Genomic DNA, 13,734 nt, shown 5'->3' with positions numbered 1-13,734 from the left:
GAGTTTAAGGGTAGTCATGACTTACTGCTAGCACGGAAGATGATTACACGATCTTGCTGCTGTAAAGTAGCACTGACAAGATGAAATGACGGATTGTCGGGATGAGATGGCTTTAACGACGCTGTGTTTTGGGAGACTGTGGAAGGTGTAAGACGAAAATTAGTTGTTCCAAGTACAGAATTGAAAATCTGTGCCATTTAAGGAAGAGTGATGTCTGGAATAAGTTTCACGCTATACTTGACACTTCGGACGGTAAAGATACAGATTTCGTCCAGTGCGAACAAAATGGTTGGGTCTTGTTTATTCCACGTCCACCATGCTCCATCAAACGAAAACTGGGCACTGAGTAACGTCACTGTTACATAACCGCCATAAAACGCACTATTTCTCTGTTAATATGGTCATGGTAGCTTGCGTTTATCGGCTAATGGTGAGTTGTATAACTTATCTTTTATTTTTGTAATTTATTTTAATAATTAATCGCCACTTACGGGTTGCATTTCATCCACATGACATGTTTTCTGGTACTGTCATTACAGACACAGTAACTCCTCGGAAGAGTATATATGTCAAAGGTAATTTTTAGACATTCTCTGAATATATATACAGTGTATGTAATATTAAAGTAAACTGCCAGTCGTATTCGAAAATATTTTATGTACAAGGTGACAATTATTAAACTATGTGAAAATAAGAAACGCAAATTAATTACAAACTACGGCGTGCACCCGCTTTATTCAACATGTAATAGTCACTACAGACATTCGGTTTTTGGTTGTGACATGTTCGATGTGACTGCCATGACTGGCGATGATATGGCGCAGACTAATAGCGAAATTCTGCTTGGCCAGCTGAAGTGACGGAACATCGATGCTGTCGTTGACCCTGTGAATGGCTGTTTTCAGCTCAGCAATGGTTTTGGGGATATTGCTGTACACCTTTTCCTTAATACATCGCCAATCAAAGCCCACGCCATTGGCCTCGGCGTATACCAGAGCCAGAATGCGGGCCTCAAAGAGCTCCTCCAAGCCATCAAACACTCTCTTGCTTCGGTGGAGTCGAGCTCCCTCTTGGATGAACCATATGTTATTGAAATCAGGGTCACTTGGGATAACAGGAACGAAATCATCTTCCAAAACCTCCACGTACCGATCGGTAGTCACCGTGCCATCAAGGAATATCTCACCGATTATTCCATGGCTGTACCTTGCACACAACACAATCAACCGCTAAGGGTGAAGAGTCTTTTCGATAGCGAAATGCGGATTCTCAGTCCCCCAAATGTGGCAGTTTTGCTTACTGACGAACCCATTCAAATGGAAGTCGGCTTCGTCGCTAAAGAAAACCATGCATGCGCATGCTAATTTTAATCATGCCCCACGGCCACCCGTGCTGTTTGAACATCCTAAAGCAAATCGTTCAGAAGTTATGACGACTTTAATTCATATAGTTCAGTAACTGTCTGTCTTTACATAAATGTTATGTATGAGCAGAATAGTAGTCACTGCTAAGGGTCAACCGTTATATTGTTGTATAACTTGTTTTGTCATTTAAACAGGTCGGAAATTTTTTGACATTTCACCTAGCACTTTAAAAATGCTATACAGCGGAATTCATGATTGTGTGAAATAAATGGAAATGATCGTATGACGTCAGTGGCCGGGAGTTCCCAGGCGGGAAGTTCGGCTGCCAAGTGGAAGTCTTATTGAGTGCGACGCCACATTAGGAGACTTGCGCGTCGACAATGGGGATGGAATGATGAGGACAGCACAACACCTAGTCTATGAGGGAAGAAAATCTCCCACCCCAGCTGGGGCCCCTGTGCATGGCATTCCAACGCGCTGGCCGTTCAGCTAATGGGGCGAACTGTGAAATAAACGAATAGTAGGAATGACTAGTATTTCTTTCAGAACCATTTCGTACGTAACGGGAAAGCCACGAGTCCGCGGGTATACTTGTGGTCTCGTGCGCTCGTTCTCCTTTCTGAGTGAGCAGCGTCCACTTGTAGCCGACAACAGACGCAGGTGAGCAGTGTACAGCGGCGGAGACTCACGAGTGGACTCTACGGTCCCACGAAGACTGCGAGTTCGTAGATAATGTCGCAAGATTCGTTTGCGACTTCAAAGCGAGTATCCAAAGGTCATCCCTGACTCGCGTTCATCCTCCTGTAAGGATGGCCTTATGCTGTGCTGCTAAGGCGAAGTTTGCTGATGCGATTAAGGTCCACTTCTCGTTCTGCATGACATTCTGACGGATGAGTCTTACATCCAGTTACTTTTGCACAATCTGATGATGTCCCAAAACGGTGAAAAGCGTTATTGAAATAAATAACTTTCGAACCCAGACAGTTTTCCTGTCTGAAATGATTCCAAAATGTTGCTGAATTAGCCGGCCGCTACTCAAAATGGTTGAAATGGCTCTGAGCACTATGGGACTTAACTGCTGAGGTCATCAGTCCCCTAGAACTTAGAACTACTTAAACTTAAATAACCTAGGACAACACACACATCCATGCCCGAGGTAGGATTCGATTCTGCGACCGTAGCGGTCACGCGGTTCCAGACTGTAGCGCCTAGAACCGCTCGGCCACCCCGGCCCGCCGGGACATAACACCTGAGGTCATTAATCCCCTAGACTAAGAACTACTTAAACCTAACTAACCTAAGGACAGCACACACAGCCATGCCCGTGGCAGGATTAGAACCTGCGACCGTAGCAGCAGCGTAGTTCTGGACTGAAATGCCTAGAACAGCTCGGCCACAGCGGCCGGTTCGGTAGTGTTCACTGGGCCCAAGGAATGTACTGTATTAAGTATCATAAATACGTAATATTCCTTGAAACGCCTATATGCAACATAAATATGATGGTGCATTTGCGATTGCATTTGCCTCTGAGCACTATGCGACTTAACTTCTGAGGTCATCAGTCGCCTAGAACTTAGAACTAATTAAACCTAACTAACCTAAGGACATCACACACATCCATGCCCGAGGCAGGATTCGAACCTGCGACCGTAGCGATCACGCGGTTCCAGACTGTAGCGCCTAGAACCGCTTGGCCACTTATTGAATGGAGTAAATTGTACATGTCTTTCAAAAGTTTTGGAACACAGTTCAGGCACTGCGGCAAAGGCAGTGAATGACCTTCTCGTAAAATACCTAGGGCTGCATTGTGAATCCGTTCCGGAAGTACTGCTAAACGTCTTCGCCAAAAATGAATCGTTTGTCTCAAAAAGCCTTTTATAGATCACCGAATATGGCATAATCCCAGGGAGACATGTTGGAAATTTGCGAGGAGTGACTAAAGATCAGACATAGGATTGCAACAGTTCCTTGAATGCTTTTTCTTTATGAGTTCTTGCATTGTCGTGGAGCAGAATGAACCAATCGGCGAGCTGCACTGATCGTTTCAATTTGATCCCCTTCGAAGAGTCGTCAACGTTTGTAAGTATCGCTGCGTATTCACCATTGTCCTGCGCTGCAGAGAGAAGGAGAGCATAACCTTTCCTGCGCTAGTATGAACGCCTTTTTTGGGGGGGGAGGGGGGGGGGTGACGGCGACCCTGCTTGCTTCCCCTGGACTCTTTATCGCTTTGACCCCGTTGGAAGAGGTATCCCTAGGGACCTCTCACGTCAGGAACTCATTCCCTTCCTTACAGTAGCGCTGAAGGTTTTCAGGAGAGAGTCCCACCTGACAAACTTCCGAGTGATGGTTCAAGACTGTGAGGCACACATTGGGTGCACACTTTGGGAAATTTGAATCTGTTCCTAATGACAGCGTCAACAGTTCCGACGATCAATTCGGCTCCTGCGGAAATGGCTGATACCATATCTCGCCGGTCTTGAACATTAGCTTCCGTAATACGATATGGGGTTCCAGACCAACAACCAACGACATCCGTCCTCTCAATCACTTGTGCCATGCTTTCTCCACTTCAACATCCATGCAGTCCCCTCCGTATCCTTCTGCCATTTTTCGATATTTTTCTTTTTCTAGCTCTCCTTCCGTTGTCTGTAAACGAGTGCCAGTCAGGATTCTGATGATCTCGTGGATCTTAGATCTGCTAACTTCGCTGTAACGGAGTGCCCAAGAGAAAGCCTCCTAGGACATTTTGCAGACGTGTTGTTGTAACGGAGGGTAGAAATTTGGTAGAAAGTGAATTATGATTCAAACATTGGCAAATACAATTTAAGAAGACTTTATTTTTCAATAATTCAGTCTTACTCGCAGAGGTGTCTTCCAGTCGAGTTTTATCCTCTGGTGATAACACTCTACCACTCTTGCATCCGCCCCCTGTAGCTGAATAGTCAGTGTGACGGATTGTCAGTCCTCTTTGCTCAGGTTCGATTCCCGGCTGGATCGAGGAATTTTCTCCGCCCAGGGCCTGGGTCTTGTGCTGTCCTCAGCATCGTCCTATCATCCTCATCGACTGCAGGTCGCCGAAGTGGCGTCAAATTGAAAGATCGGCTGCCGGCGAACGGCCTGCCCGGCGAGGAGCACAAGCCATACGATTAAATAAAAAATAAACCACTCTTGCAACCTCCAGTTCCTGAGTACTACTTTTTTCTATCAATGACGAGTGCTTTTCTAGCGACTCGGTCTGATGATATCACTAAAGACGCGAATGTAAATGATAGGCAAGCGAGAGACAGCGCTCGGTGCTTCCTACAGACAGAAAAATTACATTTATTCCTCGGTGCAAATCTCTCAATTAATCACTAGGAGAGAAGTGTAGGGCGGCACTTGTGCCAGTATATGATCTGTCATACGCAAGTACAATTACTATTTGTTACTTCGTCTAGAGGCAACCTCAACGGAACTTTTTATCTTATTTATTTATTCATTTTTCTAGTCATCATTGTTCTGACTGATTTGACGCGGCCTGCTACGAATTTCAGTCCTGTGCCAGAGTAGCAACTGCAGCCTACGTTATCTATTCCAATCTCTGTTTCCCTCTACAGATTTTGCCTTCTACAGCTCCCTCTAGGACTTTGGAAGTTATTCCTTTACTTCTTAACAGATGTACTACCATCGTGTCCCTTCTTCTTTCCAGTGTTTCCCATACTTTCCTTTCCTTACTAATTCTACGTAGAACCACCTTTTTCCGGACCTTGCGAGTCCACCTAATTTTCAACATTCGTGAATAGGAACACATCCCAAAATCTTCGATTCTCTTCCGTTCCGATTTTTCCACAGTCCATGTTCCGCTACCATACAATACTTGCTCCAAACGTAGATTCTCAGAAACTTCTTCTTCTGATTAAGGCCTATATTTGACACAAGTAGACCTCTGAGTCAGGAATGCCTTTTTCGTAAGTGCCAGTCCGCTTAATACGAGTTCCTTGCTCCGCCCGCCATAGATTATTCTGCAGCTTAGGTAGCAGAATTTATTAACTTCAATTATTTCACGACCATCAATTCTGATGTTAAGTTGCTCGCTGTTCTCATTTCTACTACCTCTCATTACTTTCCTATTCCTTCGATTTACTTTCAGTCGATAGTCTGTCCTCTTAGAGTGTTCATTTCATTCAACAGATCCTGTAATTCTTCTCCACTTCTAGCAATCTCATCAGCGAATCTTATCACTGAGACCCTTTCACCGTGAGTTTTAATCCCACTCTTGTTATTCTTTGCTAGACGTTAGAAAACTGGATACTTCTTGGAACATCAGTGCCTCCCTCGAGTATGTAATGTCTTGTCTTAGTTGACTGTAGCATCATCGAAATTTCACTTTGTAGTAACGGCTCCCTACCACTCAGCCCCTACATGGTGATGACTGCGGCTCTGACTGTCTCTCACTTCTTAACTCATCTGCTAGTCTACTGCCACTCTGACTGCCATTTCTATATTACTTTCTCAAGGTCTTGGAAGAGTTTCCCCTGGCTGTGTAGCCTCCTCTCTACTTCCCCTGAAGGTCCTTTTCGTGACCAAAAGCATTCCAGAAGCTTTTCGCAACTTCTAGAACAGTCTAGACACTGGCCCACCACTTACTTGTTTTGGAATTGGTTAGCTGTCCGTGGCTATTTCCATTGCTTACAATACGTTATCAACCCTGTACTGACCGAGACTGCGGTGGCGTACCGATTTTGCATGGGGTGTGCTAACCGTTTGGCTCGCATGCTCTGCTCCCTACTGACAATAAACAGTGTCCTTTCCAGTGCATTAATTACGCCTTACTGCTTAACACAGTTTCCACTTTTTTCATAGCGTCAACGACACTTATTATCTCAGTAACACTGGACCTCTCATAATAATAAATCTTGACAGCTCTAACACTTTTGAGGTCTCCATTTCCTCGTATTCAGGGCTACTGAGTGTAGTCTTGACGTAAGTGTGCCGGCCGCGGTGGTCTCGCGGTTCTAGGCGCTCAGTCCGGAACCGCGCGACTGCTGCGGTCGCAGGTTCGAATCCTGCCTCGGGCATGGATGTGTGTGATTTCATTAGGTTAGTTAGGTTTAAGTAGTTCTAAGTTCTAGGGGACTGATGACCACAGATGTTAAGTCCCATAGTGCTCAGAGCCATTTTTTGACGTAAGTGTGCGCCCGTCTCTCTCTGCTGGTGAGTATGGAACTTAAGCGCTGTTATGGGGACCGGACTTTCTTCCATTTAGTGGTATCCGTTTTCCAGGCTCTGGCTCGCTTCTTTTTGAAAGGACTTCGCACCTCAACTGCCGCTTGAAAATGGTCTAAGAACTGAAAGTACCCAAGGTTGGAAAAAAATTACAATTGCAGCTGATTGACATTTCAGTGAATATTTTAGGTTGTATGTGCTTGAAAATGACCAATGAAAGTAGAATAAGCTATTTGAAAAGTGTAGTTAGTAATAAAGGAAACGACCCATGCAAAAAATTGTTTCGTTTCAGCAAATACGTAAAGTGTATCAGTTATTTTAAAATTACTGGAAATATAGGGACTGTGTTACCGATTCAAAGTAACTGATAACGCTTGCACAATTTGCTTCGGTCAAAACACTGACTGCGGTCCCCGAGGGAATATGACAGTTTCACATCAGTCGCTCAAAACTGCGAGCGGAGGAGAAGCCATTAAGGAAGGAGGAGATAGGGCCGCCGCTGGGAGAGGGAGGAAGGCTTACATTTTCATGGCACGCATTTCGGTGATGAATGGTCCGAGCAGTCGGCGCGGCGTATCGCGAAATAAAAGCTGGATCTCCGGCACACCGTGGCCGAGAAATGGGGCTCTCTCTGGAGTGACACCCCGAAGCTCTGCTGCTGCTGCTGCTGCTGCCGCCCTCTGGCGGGAGCGCTAGATAGATGTGTGACTTATAACGCCAAACCGTCTGCGTGTCTAGCAAACAGTTTTCTACAAGAGTTGGCGACTGAAGCTAGATCTTCAGCTCGGCTTTGCAGCTGACTCAGAGGGCAAGAGCTCCTGTTAGCAGATGTATTACTGGCGAGAAGCTGTATCTCATTTTAGCAGTTTGATTCTTCAAGAAATTGGTTAGTGACCGAATGCGAAAATTTTAACATTATTACTGTTATCTGTTGTTATTATTATTAGTAGCGAAACGGGCAGTATTTCGCAATTGTTAAATAGGTACGAGTACTGAAAATATGTCCTATTCTGCTTCTCTGTCCACCCTCTGTCCATATCCTTCTTCTCAACTCTTCGTTCATTTCCCCATCCTCCCCCATCTCTGCCCATAATCCGGTCTACGCTCTCTGCCCATCTCTTTCTCATCCTCTCTGTCCTTCTCATCCTTCTCCCTATCTATCGCCACTTGCTCTTCGCCTTCTGTGTCCATCCTTTCCTTGCTTTGTTTATTCTTATCGCAAATTCAGATTCCATAGTAGCATTCTCATCATAATATGGAAATCCTTAAATATAATGTTTCTGTTTCTTGTGAAAATCGACTACGAGAAAAAACAGCAGTACAGTGTTGTGTATACAGTTTTTGTTTAAAAAAGTTTTTAATGGTTTACATGCATTACTACCTTAGTTAAAACTGACTGCGAGAAAGAAAAAAGAAAAAAAGTCACATATTCACAACGGAGAGAAGCATAGAATTTTCAATGTCGCAGTCGGTTTTAACAGAAAACCTGTTCACTGTTGTTTGAAAAATTCATAGCCTATGTCATAAGAGTGTTGCAAGGTCTCCTTCAGACGTAGAAGAAAATAGTTCAAATGGCTCTGAGTGGACTTAACTATTGAGGTCATCAGTTCCCTAGAACTTAGAACTACTTAAACCTAACTAACCTAAGGACGTCACACACATCCCTGCCCGAGGCAGGATTCGAACCTGCGACCGTAGCAGTCGTGCGGTTCCAGACTGTAGCGCCTAGAACCGCTGGGCCACTACGGCCGGCTCAGACGTACATCTGTCCTAGTTGTTAGTGCGTTTTTTCCTCATGCAGGGGCAAAGGATTCAGTAGCTAGGTAAACAAAGAAATTGTAGCATTGAATCTGCATTGTATCTGCATTTGCTACCAAGATGTAGATGTTTCTAACGATTTTGTGGAACAGTTTCATTCCTCATCCAAGCATCTTTGAGAGGTGCGTGCAGTGCATTTTACATAAACATTTAAGAACATAAAATGGTTTACAAAACCTAAGAACAAAAGTAACTTTCAGTTGATGTGTCGCTGTGAAGTAACATAGCTTGATGTAAATTGAACTAAGTGTAAAAAGAACTACAGCCGTATAATACGGAACAAAAATGAAAGAAATAATCAGGCGGACAGAAATGACACTTTTATTTAAAGACAATAACTACTCTGAAGACATCGCGATTTGTCACAGTCTCCTAGACATTAAATACTTCTATGACGATCACAAAGTTGGTAAGGAGTGCTTGTGATAGGTTGTTCCGTTCCTCCACCAGCAAGGTTGGCAACTCTGGATGGTCGTTGGTGCTTGTGGGTGTGCTGCAGTACGTCCCACACGTGGTCGATGGTGTTTTAGTGGCGGGGAACCGGCAGGCCAGTCTATTCGCTGAATATCCTCTCGTTCCAACAAATCCATCACCTGCGCATTTCGACGCGCTTTGTCATCCCTAAAAGTCAAGTTAGAGCAGAATGGAACCCAGAAAAGGAGCACAATGTCAAAGGAGTACAATGTCACAATACCGTTGAACCATCAGTGCAGATTGTGTTCAAAGACTTGTACGAGTACGCACATGCAACATTATGCCTCACATGCTCTAATTCCTGGATAACTACTCGTAAAACGATCGCGATCAACAATGTTCCTTGGTGTTCTCACCTCCCGCCATGTGGAATGGAACGCGCTACTGCTAGAACTCTGTATCAAACTTGTGTCCATCGTGAGAGCACGTTGCAGAGCATGCATTACCGTCCATGGTGATCATAATCCCTATTAATAACCATGCCCTGCCTTCTGTAATACAAAGTGGATCATCACAAATCGTGGTGACTTCAGTGTAATTATTGTTTTTTAATAAAAGTATGATTTCTGTAGGTCTTCAGTTACTTCCTGTGCTAACTGTAGCAGTTTCATCGACCTATGTTAAATTGCCGTGACTCGTCAAGCGGAAGTTTTGCGCACCAGCGTAGTTATTGCAGTCATAGGCTCCATCAGACTACCCGTGTAACTTCCAGTCGCTTTTTATTATTATAAAGATGGAATGCTGCAAACTCTGGTTTACTCCGATTTTACGAGAGTTTCTTTTTGCTAAAGTACTCAATCTACATAGGCACTAAATATCCAGATATACTAAGATCTGTCATACGGAAGAAAAGGTAAGTGATTTCTGTATAACGTCCCTGTCAACGTCCAGCAACTTAAGTATGACACAAAGAAAAGTTGGCAACACATTCCCACATAATCAACTCATACAGGGTGTTTCAAAAATGACCGGTATATTTGAAACGGCAATAAAAACTAAACGAGCAGCGATAAAAATACACCGTTTGTTGCAATATGCTTGGGACAACAGTACATTTTCAGGCGGACAAACTTTCGAAATTACAGTAGTTACAATTTTCAACAACAGATGGCGCTGCAAGCGATGTGAAAGATATAGAAGACAACGCAGTCTGTGGGTGCGCCATTCTGTACGTCGTCTTGCTGCTGTAAGCGTGTGCTGTTCACAACGTGCAAGTGTGCTGTAGACAACATGGTTTAATCCTTAGAACAGAGGATTTTTCTGGTGTTGGAATTCCACCGCCTAGAACACAGTGTTGTTGCAACAAGACGAAGTTTTCAACGGAGGTTTAATGTAACCAAAGGACCGAAAAGCGATACAATAAAGGATCTGTTTGAAAAGTTTCAACGGACTGGGAACGTGACGGATGAACATGCTGGAATGGTAGGGCGACCGCGTACGGCAACCACAGAGGGCAACGCGCAGCTAGTGCAGCAGGTGATCCAACAGCGGCCTCGGGTTTCCGTTCGCCGTGTTGCAGCTGCGGTCCAAATGACGCCAACGTCCACGTATCGTCTCATGCGCCAGAGTTTACACCTCTATCCATACAAAATTCAAATGCGGCAACCCCTCAGCGCCGCTACCATTGCTGCACGAGAGGCATTCGCTAACGATATAGTGCACAGGATTGATGACGGCGATATGCATGTGGGCAGCATTTGGTTTACTGACGAAGCTTATTTTTACCTGGATGGCTTCGTCAATAAACAGAACTGGCGCATATGGGGAACCGAAAAGCCCCATGTTGCAATCCCATCGTCCCTGCATCCTCAAAAAGTACTGGTCTGGGCCGCCATTTCTTCCAAAGGAATCATTGGCCCATTTTTCAGATCCGAAACGATTACTGCATCACGCTATCTGGACATTCTTCGTGAATTTGTGGCGGTACAAACTGCCTTAGACGACACTGCGAACACCTCGTGGTTTATGCAAGATGGTGCCCGGCCACATCGCACGGCCGACGTCTTTAATTTCCTGAATGAATATTTCGATGATCGTGTGATTGCTTTGGGCTATCCGAAACATACAGGAGGCGGCGTGGATTGGCCTCCCTATTCGCCAGACATGGACCCCTGTGACTTCTTCCTGTGGGGACTCTTGAAAGACCAGGTGTACCGCCAGAATCCAGAAACAATTGAACAGCTGAAGCAGTACATCTCATCTGCATGTGAAGCCATTCCGCCAGACACGTTGTCAAAGGTTTCGGGTAATTTCATTCAGAGACTACGCCGTATTATTGCTACGCATGGTGGATATGTGGAAAATATCGAACTATAGTGTTTCCCAGACCGCAGCGCCATCTGTTGTTGAAAATTGTAACTACTGTAATTTCGAAAGTTTGTCTGCCTGAAAATGTACTGTTGTCCCAAGCATATTGCAACAAACGGTGTATTTCTATCGCTTCTCTTTTAGTTTTTATTGCCGTTTCAAATATACCGGTCATTTTTGAAACACCCTGTATATCATGCAATATGCACGGAAGTTTGACATATCACTTCCATCGTAAACTAGCGAAAAATATAAGTCAAAAGATGAGATCGCGAAAAATGTCTTTTATTCTATACATCGGTAACATCAGAGAAAAAAGAGTAATTTTTACGGGGGTGCACACACAGTATGCACGGCACACCGATAGCGTATTAAGGCACTACGACGACAGAATTTGCACTAAGTGCATTAAACTTTAATGGATACAATTGATATGTCTGTAACGACTACGTGTCCATGTTCGAGGATACCTTCAAACACATGATCAAATTAGGCAGCTTGAAACATAGCATCAATTCCAAATGGCCTGTATCAGTCATATATATAATACTGGAGTAGGTCGTGCCTTCTTAGTTGTAATGACGCACACCAGCTCACGCCGACGGTAGCAAAACCTCCATGTTTCAGGTAACCTGGGTTATGTTTTTGTTTAATACATATTGTATTAAAATAGATGAAAGAGAATGGTTGATATTTTAATTCCTTAGTATTCTAGTTTTTAAATGGAAGAGGTCTTATCCGGTGGTAACCAGTAATAAAAATAAAAAAACCATGGTCTATTGTGTTCATAAAATTAAAAATTCGATCTGTTTCGACGCAGTGTGTGGCTGAAAAATGGATCAGGCACAAGTGTTTTCAGACAAGAATTTTGAATGTTGCCTGAATGTTTCCCCGAACGTGTCACATTTTGGCTCAGACTAACTCATTCCTCAACCTTATGTAACTGAACTAAAACTATGGCATGTTACATGTTTCCCTGAACGTGTCGAATTATCGCTGAAAATAAATCATTCCTAAACGTTATGTAACTGAACCTAAACTATATCCTGTTAGGAACAGGGCATTACATATTCATCACCATTACTTCCTTATGTTATTCTTGAAGCTGTTTATGCTTTCTGTATTCGAAGTTTATAATGGGGGAAACACCACACTGTTCAACGTCTCTCTCTGGGGGCTGTTAATTATGGACGACCCTCGAAGTATGTAGTGCCACTGGGTTCGTTGGTATCCAATCGGAGCAGCCTTATATCAAGAGTGACCAGCCGCTCGGAGTAAATTCCTAGACGAAGTAAACACTTTTCTCTGGACGCTGATATTCATTCTACTGACACCACAGTCAATCAATGCGAGTGCTCCAGATTACTAATCAAACGAACATTTGAGGGAATTTAAGCATCAGTGTACCAGTGTTAATTTCATTAAAAAACTCTCGTGGCAAAAAATTTTATTCAATCATCGAAGAGAAATTTCATTCAATCATAGAAGAAATAGACACGCATAAGGTAATGAACCTCTTTCTGACAGCATGTGAGACAGAGGACTGTTGGAGCTCAATTCACCGCCGACAACCAGGCTACTGGAGAGGTACGTAGGTTTCGAATGAACAAGAATGGTGAAATCTGACGTACCATTTTCAAAGGAAAGAGCTCGACATTTTCCTTTCGTTATTTACGCCAAATACGGAAGACTGTAAACGTGATGTTTGGGATGATCATTTTGATCACGTCCCTCCCGAATGTGTGCAAAATACTTTAACCATCGTGCCTTCTAGTTATTATTTTTTACAATTAGTCGTACTTCTTAAGGTGCCGTATCCTTGTCGGTTATTCACGGAGAAGTGCTTGCTATCTTCGTGTCGGTGGGAAATAATTTTGCAACTCATTGAATTTGCTATATTTTGTTTTCTCAGGAAACTGTAACAGATTTCCAGCTGATACGTCGCAAGACGTAGTCTCCTGTGTGCTTTATTGGCCAAAATTTTAATGGATGTGTAGCACCTGTCCCATAAAGTATTTATACTTGTAATGAAAGGTATATTTCAATGTTGATGGCACGGCACTCAGGTTAAAATGTTGCGAAGTGCTTATCAAAATATCTGAAATCCTGCAGGCTGAATACAGGATACACATTATTTAAGTTTTGTGGTCGTCGGGACAAAACCGGGCTCAGGAGTAAAAAATTATCAAATTTAATCATAAGTTTAAGCAAACAACACTGGTGATATTTCTGTTCATCCCTCGCAACATCCCATTCATACACAAACGAAGTGATCGCTTCAGAAAAATGGCATATAAGCGATATACTATTTCGACCTGAAGTAAACACTTCTTAGAGCGGTCCAGTCGGAACGAATTGAGTGTTTCGAGAGAGATCTTTAGTTCACATACTGAGGTGATAGTAGATGAAAGACGGCTTTCAGCATGCGCAGCTTGAGATTTACGAATCTAGTACGCTGTTACAGTAGGCGTGTCACCTGCAAGTGAGAGAACTCCGAGTAATCTCCCTCGAGTTGGTCGCACTGCTAGACTGTCACCGTAACGGCGGACCCGGACGGTCCATTCAC

At 43.7% G+C, this 13,734-nt stretch overlaps 1 protein-coding gene across 1 annotated transcript in view; it reads left to right on the top strand.

Moving 5' to 3' along the window:
* The window catches only part of LOC124616400 (V-set and transmembrane domain-containing protein 2B-like), a gene marked incomplete at its 3' end in the record, with an annotated part of 119,569 nt that overhangs the window by 81,611 nt on the left and 24,224 nt on the right, over positions 1-13,734 (top strand). The window lies entirely within an intron of this gene.

The sequence above is a fragment of the Schistocerca americana genome, chromosome 5 (genome assembly GCF_021461395.2).
Source record: "Schistocerca americana isolate TAMUIC-IGC-003095 chromosome 5, iqSchAmer2.1, whole genome shotgun sequence".
Taxonomy (NCBI): domain Eukaryota; kingdom Metazoa; phylum Arthropoda; class Insecta; order Orthoptera; family Acrididae; genus Schistocerca; species Schistocerca americana.
The sequence above is the reverse complement of the archived record's forward strand: the minus strand, read 5'-3'. Positions and strand labels throughout refer to the sequence as shown.